Source organism: Struthio camelus, chromosome 1 (assembly GCF_040807025.1).
Source record: "Struthio camelus isolate bStrCam1 chromosome 1, bStrCam1.hap1, whole genome shotgun sequence".
In the NCBI taxonomy this organism is placed as follows: domain Eukaryota; kingdom Metazoa; phylum Chordata; class Aves; order Struthioniformes; family Struthionidae; genus Struthio; species Struthio camelus.
The window spans coordinates 50,988,615-51,004,037 of record NC_090942.1 but is presented as its reverse complement, the minus strand read 5'-3'; positions in this window follow the sequence as shown (position 1 = coordinate 51,004,037).

Genomic DNA, 15,423 nt, shown 5'->3' with positions numbered 1-15,423 from the left:
TTTCCTGTTTGTCTCAGTGCTGTGCTGTTGATGTTAAAGAAACAGTTAACGATTACCACTGCAGTGGAAAAATCCACAGCTTCATCATCTCAACAGGATATTCATACACATTTCTCTATTTCAGATCTTATGATAGCATACTGTGGTAATGTATAGATACAGCTACAAACTACTATGAATAGCAGTTTCCATGGACTTAGTGTCAGCTATTCTGGTAATCAACGCATCTAAGTGATTGATATATCCTTCTTAGGAACAGTGGAATTTTAGTTGTGTTGATTAGTTGTGACCAGAACTGCACCCACTGCTTCATGCACATGGCGAGCTAAAAGAAGAATGAATACACTCGCAAATCAAAGATTAATATAGTGACAATTTTAATCTTTTCATTCTCTTCACTTACAGAAAAAATGAAAGAATTTAGAGCTCAGAATATAATTTTCTAAATGGGAAAACAACCATGTGTGTTGAGTGGTTTTGCTTTTACTCTGGATTTTCTTTCCTCTAAAAGTTACAGTGACAGTTACAAAAAGTATTCCACAATCCTTCAGTAAAAGTCAGAATTTATCAGCTAGGCTCAGGTTGAGAAATGACCTACTTGGTGAAGATTGGCAAAGAGATCAGCAGAAAACCAGTACAGATATGTGTGGGTACATTCCCTGATGGAAGGTATCTGGCAGCAGCAAAGTTAACAGACTGTGTGAAAAACAATGAGTACAGTCAGTAGATCAGTTTACAATCAATTACAAAAATGATAAATGAAGCTCAGTGGAAACCCAACATATCAATACTTACAAATGTTTATATATAATACAGAAAGTATTACTTGGCAGAAGAATACCTCGAGATAACAGCTGTAATGCTAAGAAAAAAAGCTAGTTTTATTTCAGATTGGAGGTCTGTATATCTCTTCAGGCAGGGAAAAAACAGGACTCTCTATAATCTGAAAAGTGCCAAAGTTGCTGTGTGTAGATCTCTGTTAAGGAAAGGATAAGAACTTGTTTGTAAATTTGACATATTCCAATAAAGTAATAGGATAGTTACTGAGTTCTTAATTTTGAATGTTGATTAACTATCAATGGACTCGCTTCACATTCCTTGCATTAAAAAAGTGCTTTATGATTCTTGTTATTCAAAGGGGTGAAATAATTACTTCAGTGACAGTGGTAGAGGTTTTGACATTAAAATCAGTGAGCTCTGGGATTTTGGGCTCACAATAACACCTTAGAATGCAACTTTATAATGTGTAACATAACTTTAAAAAGTTCTGGAGGGTAGTGTTCACTTTTGCCATCTGCTAAATAGGACCTCTTCTGGGCCCCTGTCAGGCATTGCCTCTGAGAAGTGCCTTGCTGTGTGCCAAGGCTGCAACGCTGAATTTGGGGCTAATGAGAGATTTCTGGGATCTTCTGCTTTACCTGAGATGTGGCACCACACAGTGGCTGGATTTGCATGATCTAAAAGAGTCTGTCTATTTTGTGCTCCATTCCTGTGGGAGAATGATCCTGGCTATGCAGAGCTACCAGACTGGATGCTCCCAAGCCTCGCTTTCTGCTGATGTATCAATCACCAGATTTTCTTATGGCTTTGCCCTCAGATTGTTCAATCCTTTGGCTTTCAACTATACAATATTTACATCATAATTTGCTTTCAACCATATAATATTTATTTCATACTTTGCTCTTTCAGCCTGTTAGCTCTTAACACACAAGGGGAACCAACCAAAATTTTGGCTAAAGGAAATGATTTGTCTTTTTTAGGACTGAAATTTGGAATTCTGAGAAATGTCTTTTAGTGTTCCAAGTTTTCAGAGGATCTGCCAGTCATTAAAAAATCATGGGCTATATGAGTTCTATTTTCACAAAATATTTCTGCTTTGCTTAACACGCTATCTTGTTAAACCACTGTTTCTACATTCCTCTTTGCTTCTATACTAAGAGGATCCTTTCAATTTAGAAAACTGTTGGAAAATCTCATGAGAATGGGTCATTTTTGAAAATATCCATCTCTTTAAAAGTTATAATAGCCTAAAGAAATTATTGTGAAATTTCTCCTCCAAGGAAACCCTTTTTTTGCAGAAACTAAGAAGTGGTTCAACTGAAGAAGGTAGCAAGAAAACAGCCTTCAGTAACTTAATCCATATTATATTTATATTTTCTGTAATAAGAAAAATTTTTGAAGTTACCTTTTGTTTTCCTTAGATATTGTCTAAATGGGACTTGAAATGTTATCCTTGAAATAGACTCACTAATTATCTAAGAGTGTCTGAAAGCTGTTTGAAACACACTTCAGTTCTCATGAATAATTTTTCCAACTGGCAGATGATGCCATCTGCAGCATGCCAGCATTATTTCCATTGCTATAGAAGAAAAAAAAATATATTTAGAATGCCAAAAATAATCAGATAACCTCATAATAGAAAGAATAATACAGAATATAGCTTATTATAAAAACACACTACCTGCTGGTGAAAGTATATATTACGCTATCCAATTTGAATAATCCACTGCGTTAAATCTATTGCATTTATTTAAAACTGGTGAAACGGCAACGTGCTTGAAATTTGGACGAAATCCTTGACATCCACTGAATTCAAGGGAAAAAGGCTTTTAACATAAATGGAGGCAGAATTTTACTCTGAATATTAAGTTCCATTTACTTAGGATTAAACCCAGAGGAACACGACCGGCCTTCCAGACCTTACGAGTTATACCAAGCCAGAAGACACATACCGCATACCACAGGCAGCAAAGAGAGGCTCATGTTCAGGAAAAGTCACAGATGGAAGTAGCTCACAGACTGGAGAAAACAACACATCTCCAAGGTTTCCACTGCTCCATACTGGTATCTGAAGTATAAAAGTGTCTCAGGATGAGCTGGCACTGCTAGTCTTCCAAGCTCTTCATGGTTTGCTTGCACTCACACCTTACTATTTAGTTTGTGGTGGTCGTGGGACATAGCCTTGATGTGGAAACAAAGTGGGAACATCTCACAAGCCGCAACTCCCTCCTCTGGTTGGGAGTATCTCTCAGAGCAGTTGTAGGACTTGCAAGATGCCATGTAGGTAAGGATTTGGATTGCAACCTACTTGGTCAGAGTTTGCTTGAGCCTACATTGGATTTTCTTCCTGTAATCTGGATGATCTGTACCTACTTATAAAATAAATAGACAATTATCTTCTCTTCCTTCATACTTCATTGTTCTTTTCCATTATAAAAAATATCTCATAGATCTGCCTTTGAGGAGTTTGCAAGAAGCCATCACTAATCAAGGTAGCTTCTTGCATAAAATGATGGATTTTCCTGTACAGCAAGATATTATGGTGTGAGAAATGATGGAAAAATTTGTCCTGATACATTTTAAAATTTGAGAATCATAAAATAACTGAGGCTGGAAGAGACATTTGGAAGTCATCTGGTCCAACCCCCCACTAAATGCTTAAATGAACAAATAATGGCTTAAATTAAAGGGTATTACACATCCCATCATCATTGTGCCTTGTGATACAGACAATCCAGCTGTTCGTGATATACTCAGTATATTCATGAACCCTTCAAAGTGTCTGTGTGTAGATACAATGTGTGCACTGGTGAATATAGCAGAAATATATAAGGGGATGAAAAATGTGTAGAGCAGTCTCACAATGGAATAAAGGCAAGAAAGAGAACCAAAGAAAGAACAATTTCTTCTCTTTTGATGGAGAAAATAGAGGGAGGTAGCCAGGAAGTTATAGCAGTCAGCTTTTAAAGCAGGGAAGCATATGAACCCAAGAGCGAAATGATCACAATAGGCTCCAGGCTGCAGGATGCAGCTGTCTCATATATGCATGAAAGTGGAGATTTGCAAGTGCTCTAAAAATGCAGCTTAGTGATATCCATGTACATCAGCGTAAGAGTTTTCTTTGTGTGTATGTTTGTGTGTATCTATGGATACATATTGTAATGACTAGGGAATGGCTGGAAATATGTTGTTATTCATGTAATACCAGAATCATTTTCAGTAATCAAATTGTATTCAGTAGTACTAATTAGCTCTGTCACTGAGTATCTTTTCCAAGTTATGGGTCACCGTTTCCACTGACTTTAATGGTTAGGGTTTAACAGCAATATGTTATAAAACTGAGTATTATGGAATATAAATAGCGGAGGAACTGCTTGTAGCTCTATAGTTAAAGAGTTTTAATTTTTATTTAAAGGAAGGTATGATTTTTTCCCAGTCTGTTACCCATACTAACTCTATATGTCATAGTGATTTTTGAGAATGCCTTGGAATGTCCCTCTCTCTCCACTGATTATAGAGGGACTAAAGTTTGCATGGGCAACCATCCCTAACAACTTGCTCCACAATTAAAAAAACAACCTGTCTAAGTCATGCAGTCAGATTGTGGGCAATGCTTACTTTGTTAAAATTAACATTCATCTACTTCTTACTGTTTTGTGATATCTTTTAGCTTTGATGCATTTATCTTAAATGAATAATATTATACTTTGAGATAACTTCTCAGTCACTGGCCAGCTCGTTTATATTGTCAGGGAAAAGACAGTTGGCATGTCTTAGCTTAAATTGACCTTTAGGATAACTACGGTTAATTTTTATTCCTAGCCTGAATGGAGAGGGACTTGTATTCTTGCCGGAGAAAACTGATGCTAGAGGTCATCCAATGGCCAGGAATGGAGTTCAAGGTGTGTTTAGCCCCCAAACTATCATAGGACAAAAAAAGGCTCCCTCCCCAAATTCTATCATAGCCCATAGCGCTTGGTGCGGTACTTCCATAGAAAAATGGTTCACTCCAGACTAGTGCTTAATTGGTGTGTGCCCACCACTGTGTTGCAGGCTGTTCTCTTAACCTCTCAAAATGTTCTGCTTTGAATGAATTTTATAGAACATCCCATGCAGACACTTTGGTTTGCCCTGGTCAGTCTACTCAGGTGTGAAATAGTTTCATCTGAAAGCTCTCCTGCTAAAGCCTTACGGTTAGTCCCTGGTGTTCATCTCACTTTTCTGTCAAATGCTGTCAGTAGCTACATTGCACCATAGCACTGAAGCCTCAGCCTGGAGAGATCCCTCATCCCTACTAAGCTACCAACGCTAAGCATTGGTTCCTACAGTAGTCTCAGTATCTTGTACCTGTAATAGAGAAGATATCTTTCCAGAGTAATTCGGCACCAGAAGTTGGGTAGAAGTAATTGTTATATTAGCTTTGGAACCTTTTCAAATCCAGCAGCCTCTGAGATGGGTTTTTGCTTTAGAAAAAGGTTGTGGCTGTGGGGCTGTGGCTGTGAGGATTAGGGGAGATATGGACTCATGACACATTCAGGGTGGAAGGGACCTCAGGAGGTTTCTAGTCCAATCGCCCGCTGAAAGTAGGCCAATTGTCAGGCCAGGCTGCTGAGAGTTTCATCCAGTCAGGTCTTAAGGATGGAGAGACAACACAGTCTCTCTGGGCTCCTGTTCCAGTGCTTGAACAACTATACCGTGATTATTCTGCTAGGAGAATAACAAGCGTATTTCTGCCTTGTGCAATTTACTGCTTGCAAAATGCTGCAGAAAAGGATGTCAGTAAAAAAAGAGTAACAGCCGCGACACATTTCAGTATCCTCTTTGAAACTCTGTTCTTGAGATAGCAAAATCAAAGCAGTCTTTTTCATCCCTCCCTCATGTATTCTCCATGTCCTTGGGAGATGTTCCCTACTCTCATTTATCTGATATCATCATACTTATTTAATTATTGGCAGTTTATATAGCAGGAAACCAACAATAGGAAAGGAGGGCAGTTTGCCTTGGGCCCTAAATTCTGAGATATCAGAGGGAAGCAATGTTTAGCATGCTGTAAAACATCCACGTATAAATAAAGTCTGTGTCTTGCTTTTACCTTGGATCACTGGTGCATTTATCCCTGAGGCATTTAGGGATGTGCGAGATAAAGCCCAGCATTAATCTATCAGTCAGCACAACAAAAAGTAGCACAAACCAGCACAAGAGTTATAAATTTATAAATTTCTGCTTTTTTATCAAGACCACTCTTACTCTTTGCTTTTAGGGGTCCCAACATATGGCTTAACATTTTGGTATCCAATCCCTGAAATTTTCTGTGAAAAGGCACTTTCCTTTGAAAAGATTCAGAAACATTGGTTCAGCTAGTGGCAGTGGGTGGAGTAGAAAAGTATATCTTTTACAATACAAAAGGTATCTTATTTTTTAAGCATAACAAAACCTAAAAATTAAATCATGAGATTGGTATAGAAAGAGCCATCTGTGGACTGCAAGGCACTATTTTTGCAAAGGAAATAAATAGGTTTTAGTTGACTAAAAGCTGAGCACTTGGAAACAATACCACTAGGAAAAACTAAAAAAAAAAAAAAGTTGCTGTTCTGAAAGAAGTCAAGCTCCCTAAACCCTGAAATGATTACAAAGTGAATAGGATATAATTCTTTTAAATATTTATAGGAATCCAGGGAGTAATGAAAGGTAGTATTTAAAATTCACTTATATACTACTTTAAAGGCAGCTTGGTTCCAGGGAAGTGGGATAAAATGGTAGCATTGGACTAGTGTCTAGTTAAACACCAATGACTTTCGCATGGTCTCTCTTGTAATTATTTTCTAAATAACACAGCTTTGAAGGAGTAGGGATCAGTCTTTTGAAATGTTATCCTCAAAAGAAAAACATAAACAAAAAACAAGTCCATGGGAATCAAATGCAAAAGTTAACATTAACTCAAGAGTACATTTATACAGTTAACCACTAAAAGTCACGGAGTGCCAGAGTTCAGTTTAACCATGTAATTGCACTGCTGCTACTTTGAATACATTATCTTACCGGCTGATTACGCGGTTGTCTGAAATCTGTTGGGCAGAATCTATCTAATATAATGGCCACCCACAGATATAAACCCGAGTATGCGTTCAGTATTCATCCTGCATGTGTCAATAGTAAGTGGCAAATTTGTGGATGTGAGGTGGATATAGGAATGCATTCGAATGGTGACTAAGAGGAATCAAAAACCTGTAAAACAAAAGGTAAAGCTCTATCATCTCAAGTGCTACAAAGACCTCTGTAAGGGATTTAGGAAATCCTGAATATAACTTAAATACTGTCAAGGAGCATAATCAGAGTCTCTGAAGACTACAAGTTAATGCTTTGCTTTTCTTAAAAAATCAAGGTCGGAAATGAGCATGACATGCAACCGTGAGATTCAGCCTCAAATAGAAACCGGTAGTGAGGTTGCAGAGATGACCTCCAGCTGAGACCACGCAGGAGACTTACAGATAACTTTCATCTGTTACACCAGGGTCTTTGTCTATAGTCTTACAGCAGTCTCCACACCTCTCACTGTGCCAGTTTGCTGGTGTCACATTTGATTTTGGCAGGCTGCAAAAGGCCTATTCAGTAGAATCGCTCACCTTTCCCTTTTCTCTGACTAGACCTCCCAAAATCCCAGCTACAAGGCTCACATAACAAACTGTAGCAGAAGCAGTGTCTGTGCGTATGGAAGGAGTCCAGAAGAAGAGACGATACCAGGAGATGACATTCCCCCTAGAAGAACAAGGGAAATTATCTCAGGGATGTGGAAGTGGGAGAGGGAAAGTGGAAATGGTTAACTTGCCAAGTCAAAAGGGACAAATCTCCTCTCCCAGCTACTGTTCATCACTTTACAGGCAAAGTGGCTGGTATGCCCTCATTTCTAAAAACAGACCCCGAGTTCTTGAGCTAGACACAAAATTCTACTTCACTTGTTGCCTTGCACTGTTGCCTGACAAAAGAACAAGGCACAACAGCTGCTACATTTTATGGAATCGACAGTTATAGTCTCCTGGTATGTGAAGAGATTTCTAGATCTCCTTTCTAAACATACAGTCCGTAAATTCTTCTTGGACGCTAAAAACAGTCCATAGCACTGTTCCTACTGAGCTCTTTTTATTGCTCCTATTGCTCCAGGTCACGGTGGCAGGGATTTTAAGGGATTTATGGGTGCGTTCCGAGGGTGCTGTGAACTCCACTGCCGGGCACTCCTATAATGTGTAGGTGGAGTAAGCCTCAGCTTCCTTCTCGCTGCCTTGTTTCTCATACCTGGGTCTGTCTGCAGGAAAGCATGTTTGGAGAGCAGGGGCACGAACAGCTGCTAACACAGCAGTACCTGGGAGGAGGCAGAGGGAGGTAGCTGAAATGTTTTGGAGGGCTGTGGTTGTGAGAAGGCTGGAGCCTGGAAAGCTGGGAGATAACAGCAACGGGGACACTGGGAACCAGGAGGAATGAACTAGTGGGAGCAGGAGCTGTGGGAATCAGCAGCACTCTGAAACAAATGGCTGCGGAAAAATCCATCCTTCGGCCATGCAGTCATTCTACCTCCCTTTCTGAATTTCCTTTTGTCAGTGTCTTTGATAGAGAGGATTCGATGAATACAGCAGCAGTCTTCCAGGGCTGTATAAAGAAATACCATCACCTTTCTCTTCCTCTGATGTTGTAGTCCTGTGTAAACAGCAAAAAACTGCAACACTTAATCCTTTACCCTGTGACTTCTCACCAGACACCTTGTCAAACTCAAAACATCATTTATCATCATTCTCTGTATATGGTACCACAGCCAGCTTTTCATTTGTGTAATTGGTTTCTGTTCAAGCTAATGTGAATGAACTGCTGAATAAGGCTTCCTAAAGCATCATATAAATACCTTACTGAAGTTCAGATGGAGAGTTTTACTGGCACAACTGCTCCTGGCATCCATGGGCTGATTATACAAAGTTACTAGATTATATACACCGTTTTTATGCATGTGATGATGTTCCAGGTGCTCAGAGTATGAGGCTGGATGAGCAAAAGAAGCAATGGATCATGTGAAGAAAAATAGATGTCCTGTTCAGCAGAAAACTTGTGAAGCATGCTTGGAGTAATTCCATGAATTAGAGGAGTGTCGGGTCAGTCACCCCCAGTTTACTTCCTTTAATCCTTTAATATCAACATGTAGGACAGGCTTTGTATTTTCCAAGAAGGTTGGTTTTGATCACAGTTACTTTGATGGCTAGCTATATTTCCACCCTCCGGTCAGACATGAAGCCTCCTTCTTACATGAAGTCCTCATCTCTGTACTTTAGAGAGGGCACGTCATGCTTGGTGAGACTCTTACTAGTGACAATCCTGCTATGGTGAGACAAGTGTGAAGGTCTGGTTGAAGCAAGCAGCATACAACAGTGCTCAAGGGCTGGAGGCGTTCACACACTGGCTGCTTGGGGTGCAAAGCCTGCACCGTCCCGAATGAAGGCAGCGCTCGGGGAAGGTATGGTCCTCCATTGCTGCAAAGCCTTATCATAGTGTCTGGTGGTAGGAAGTACCCCGTTCAGCAACTTTGCTCTTGCTCCCAGACAGAGAAGGGGAATGGTCCTTCTTCCTCATAAGGCAAAAGCTTGAGGAAGAATGAGCTTTTATATACTTCACCAGATGCTTTTACCAGCAAGTTAGAAGCTCAAAGACTCAGGGGCAGATAAATTGTCTGATGGGGGTAAGGGAATAAACCATCTTTGTGAGACTACTGAGCAGGAGATGTCCTGGGACCAAGGAAATTGTTTATATCCTGTTTTATCTCAGTGAGCCAAGGGGAAATGCTCTTTCAAACATGTTGAAATTCATTAGAGTTTTAGAGACGAAAACAAGGCCTGGATAGCCAGATGTTTGGATGGGGAAGACTCTGGCAGTTGCTAATTAACTATTATAGAAGTTGGACAGGAACAGACAATCTGGTTACAATAGAAATAATAGTATACTGATCTTTTCCCTTTTTCCCTGTCCTACTCCCCGGTGGCTGCCAGCATGTTCCTCAGAGATATCAAACCATTGGTCACAACAGTTAGAAATGTGGTTTAAACAGCTGTCATTTAGCATCCTGCTGGTGGCTTAGCTCCCCTTTATCCTCTGTCCCAGATGTGAGGCTCTCATTCTATCTATGATTTACTTGCATAGTTCCTCTCCTTGAAACACACTGTCCTTTCTGCCCAAGTTCTTCCTTGGTGTTATATAAGAAAGAAAACAATCCAACCTCCCTCCCCAACAGTAATTAACTTTACTGTCAAATATTCTTATTTGTTGATGTTTGCTTATTGTTAAATACTGGCAGCTGAGCAGCCATTGTTCATGATAGTGTGGGTAAACCTACCCAGCACAATGGGCGGCTATGTGGGCACACATTTTCTCTTATGTTTTCTTTAGTGCTGGCAACATAAAAAAAGTAGAGCCATTTCAGTCACAAACCCCAAGCAAGGAATTAAAAATTGAACACAGAAATCCTTCAGACTCATGTAAGAAAAAGCAGCTGAACTCATTCTTATAATAAATCTTCTAAGCTTCTGGTTACTGCAGGCAGAAGCAGGAGAAGTATTAGTCTGCTAAAAGTCACAAATGGCTGCCATCAAACAAGTCTAATTCAAAGATAATCAAAGGTTTAGTTAAAGTGAGGGTGATCCAATCAGCATCTTTTGGGATCAGCAAAAGAAGCAGTTAACTAAACACCTTCAAGGCTGTGAGACAGCTGAGGATTTCCTGGGATCAAATAATCAAGTGAGTTAGATTTCTTGTGGGGTTATAATCCCAGGCCATATTGCACAGCCAGGGTTTTGATGTGTTACAAATGGGAGTTTTGCCAGTGGGCATGCATGAGTTTTCTCCCCAAACTGCAGAAGAAAGGAGCATCTTCCATCCTAAGCTACTATTTTTTTTTTTTGCCTCTGAAAACTTACACGTATGTCCTATCAGAGGAATGGCTGGTGCTTAGATGAATGTTAATAAGAGACAATGCTGCAGCAGAAGATACCTAACAGACACCAAAGCCTATTTGGTAATACATACCATATATATGTATAGGTATAGGTATAGGTATCTATATATATTATATATATAGTTATTATTGTTTTATTTTAATTTTTCATTGCTGTAGAAGCATTTTCATCAATCCTGCAAATAATGCCTTGAGAACAAACTTTACAGTGACTCAAATCAATGAACCCTTGAGTAGCAGCATTGTGCATCTGTTAGGTACATTAAAGAAGCCCATTTTTATGACTTGGGGTTAGCAAAGGTCATGAATATCTAAAAGGAGTCTTAATCATCCCCACAGAAAATTAAGTAACTAGCTCATCCACTTATCCTACTGCATAAAGCCACAGAACTTCTGTTCTTTTGTGCTGGGTCTAATGGCATCACAGTCCAGAAGCATTGCCCTTCCGAAAGATGGTAGTTGGTTAGCTTCAGTTCATTAGCATTTTGTAATGCTCATATGAACTGTTTGATGATAATGGAATTAGTTGAACCACTTCTTGCTAATCAATATTGCCCTCCCAAGATACTTTCTGACTTACTGGATGCCTGTCTAATGATCATGTTATCTACCGTACTAAAGACCTCCACAGCCACAGTGGCACAGCCAACTTGAAAGGACTCAAGCTGTCTATAACTGCCTGGCATTGTGCTAAGTGGTAAAGCTGCCGTTAACTTAGTGTTTTCAACAAGTTCAAAGATAAAAGTATGTAATGCCGTAAAGGAAATGCTGTAATTGTGAGTGGTCCTTAAAGTCTGAGTTTCAGTTCTGTGCTTTCCAGTCTCTTTCAGTTTGTGGATTTAAAAATTTTTGACAATGGAGATGTTGCGCCCTTTGAAAACATTGCATATATAGCTAATGACATGGGATATACAAATGTACTCTTTTTAAAAAACCCTGTTGTGCAGACACCTTGCAAATAGTCCGCAGGACCTTGGTTGCCTGCAACCTACAAGTTGAAAACAGCTAATTCAAAGCGTAAATGAGAGCGTTCACTGGGCCATCACGGTAGGGACTGCATTATCTGCTAATGGTGGACAGAGAGCAAAACCGCAGTAATGGTAGCATCTTTAATATGTACTTGATTAATTATGCTCTTCGATCATCATTCTACAAGGTCAAATGTTTGCTGTGAAAGAGCTTGCCATCTCTTGGCTTTGCATGTGTGTGTGTGTATGTTCATGTTGCCATGCAGTGATTGCTTTACAAGGAAAGCTGTATCTCTGTGGATCTGCCAGAGGAGAGTTTTCCCCTTTAAGGGATGACTTTGTGAGTTGCTAAAGTGCAAGGACCAATCCCGTGATTGTGTATGATTTATGAGTGTGGGTAAGTTTTATCTAGCATATGGATTCATTCCACACTGTAAGAAACTACAATACCGTAGAAAATTTTCATTACTTGAATGTACTGAGGTGTGAAACTGTTGTTTGCAATTTGAAAAATAGCCTGAGAGTAGGATAAAACCTCTGTAGCTTCACAAGGAACTCCGTTCTTCATGATGTAACTGTAAAAACAATCTGCACAGAGAACAAAATCATAAATGTTTATTAATTTTCCCCATGAAAAAAATACAATTGCTCATTTTTCAGCTTTTAACAGGCAAACATCTGTTAACCATTTGTGAATATTTACCATTGCTCATCAAGAAAAATCTGAAGTGAAAATTAAGCATTTCTCTCTTTTTGTGAAATTATAAAAGTTTTTCAATGTTATATACCTACTCACACAGACCTTTCCGAATATTCTCCTCTTATTTATTTTCTAAACAGCTTTTTTTGTTTAAAAGTCTGTGAAATATTGAGCTATTCGTATTTTTTACTTAACACAAGGTGGCAGTAAGATATTGGCCAGTGACATACTACCGCTTGGGCTGCTTGATGTTTTCCCTCCTGTTTACTTATCCTTCAGATAACAAAAGCCCTCCTGATGAAGGAGCATTGAAAGCAAAAGAGTTTGTAGTAAGAACAGTTTAGAAAAATGCACAGATAAAAAAAATTCTAGTTAAAAATCCCAAACAGTTGTTATACTATAGTAAGCCATGTGGTATAATACTGTGGATAGTATCACAAAATGCTTTCTTTCTCTTTTTTCCTGCTCTTATTGTTTACTTTGGATTTGCACATTAAATAAAGCTGCTCAGGGCAATTCTTAGGTGGAAATTTATCAGAATTTAAATTGCTATTTTAATACTGCAAGATTCCTAGTATTCATTGACATTCTGCATTTTGGAAAGGACAGAGCTTCCTACCTTAGTTCTTTGTTGTCTAGAAAACACCTCAGTGTCACTGCATTGAATAGTAACTACAGTGGTAAACTCCTTTTGAAATGCAAGGGGAGGGAGGAATGAAGAGAGATCCAACAGAGAATTTCAATGGCAACGTTAAGAGAGTCTTTTTTCTTGTTCTGTCATCTCTTGATGAAGAATAGATCATAGAGTAGCAATCCTGAGTGTATACCCAGCAACTTGCAAGTGTATCTGCTGTATTCTATTCCTATTCCTATTCCTATTCCTATTTCTATTCCTATTCCTATTCCTGTTCCTATTCCTGTTCCTGTTCCTGTTCCTGTTCCTATTATTACAGCAGGTCCAAAGCAGAATCAAAGCATTGCTGGGCTACCAAACATGGTAAAAGGATTAAAATTCCTCCTTGTGGAACAGTTTGATCGGTACTAGATCCTCAAATTCAGTCTATGGTATTTCAGATCCTGCTTACACCATCACCTAAGAATATTAAGAAACATTTATGTATCATGTTGTTGGCTAGCTGTTCACCTCAAATATGGTTTCAACAGAATGACCCTAACCTCTCTATACAGTCACATACATGTTGAGTACCAAACAAAAATAATAGATGTTTCAAACAAGCTGATTTAATGGAAACTCTGCCTCCTTGTTTCAGAAGTTACACACATGTGGTTTATTTTCCAAGAACTGGTTGGCAGAGATCATGTTATTTTGTTTTTCATCAGAATGATTTACTTATAGCTCCTAAAATCCGATGACACTATTGATATTGTGAACTCCTGTGCATGTAAGTCATACCCAGAACGTGGAATAAGCATCCCCTAGTATCTTTTAAAAGATATAGCAGTCTTCTATTGTTAAAAGTGTAGTAGACAGCAATTAAGGTCTGTTTCTTCCCTTTCTTACCCATTAGAGTTTTACCCTGAATGCTTGCTGCTTGGAGATGAATTATGGACTTCGGAACTATACAAAATAAATGGCACAGTTTTCATAAGAGTAAATTCCCAGCTATATGACCTCAATTTTACACTGTAGGATTTTGTCGTGAAGAACAGACCTTGAGAGCATCTTTAAACTGGCATTGGCACTATTCTCAAAATCTAATTCATGTATGAGCCTAGGGTTTGGAGTAAGAAAATGACATACTGTAAAACTCATCAGCTTGACTGACTATGCATGATTCCCTAAGATAATAATACAATTATGGATCAGAAAGGCTCTTCTGGGAACAGTGCTAAGATTTAGGGATTGTCCAAAAACTCTTTACCAAATGTTTTGTTTAATGATTCTGAGCACATCATAGAAAAGGGCTTAAGAATTATTATTAGAACATGAGGTGCCAAACTAACAAGTTAGATGACATCTTTTACTAGAAATAAAGATAATAAGTGCTACTTTACTTTTCTAATGTGTAATATATATTAAGAGAGAATCAGGGCTTCTGCTTGCTATATACCTGCAATTGTCTTGGATGAAAATCTTCAACAAATTTGAGACCACTCAAAATTTGCATATATAATTGTAAAATGGAAGCTCATCTATAAGGAAATCTTATTGGAAAAACTCCAACAAATTATGAGGTCTCGCTTTCTAGGAGAGTTTTAGCATCTAACATTCCTGTGGAGTTTTACATTATCTTTACTTTAATCACATGCTACAGGCCCTGCAATGAATTAAAGCTGGTAAACCTGAAACAACATTACATTTTTGTCACCCACCCTCCTATTACTCTTGGAATGGCTGAAACACCAGTGAAGAGACTTGCTCCATAGGCTGCCCAAGGGAAAGACATGGAAAAAAACAGCCACATGCTCCAAGAAAGAAATCTGAGGTCAAACAGTTTTTATGGGAGACAAACTACATGATTGGGATTATCCTGGCCAACTGTGGGTTGCAAAATCTCTCTTGAGAGTTTAATATGGCCAACTGCTGTATTAGCTTTCCGCTTCTACATCTGTTTGTGGGTGTGGATAGCACTGAGAAATATTCCCTTATTTTTTTTGAAGTTTTTATACACATCGTACAGTTTATTGTTCTTCAAGCATCTCCACACAGTGGACAACTCTCTAGCATGAATAGTGTTCCGAACACAGATGAGAAATGACATAATCTCCACTAAGAAGTAGGAGAACCTTAGGGTTAAAGATGCTTTGAGGAATTTTAGAGCAAGTTAAGCCGCCTACATAAAAAGGCTGGTATGCCAGTTCTGAAGCATTTCTTGCATTCTGTGTTCTAATTCACTTCCTCCCTCCCCTTTTTATCCAAACTGATGATTTTCTAGCTCTTCTTCCATCCCTATTAAAGCAGGTGCACCAACTATTAGTTACAACTGAGTTCAGACTTGAGCATCTGTCATTAAGAGTTGCTGTGCAGC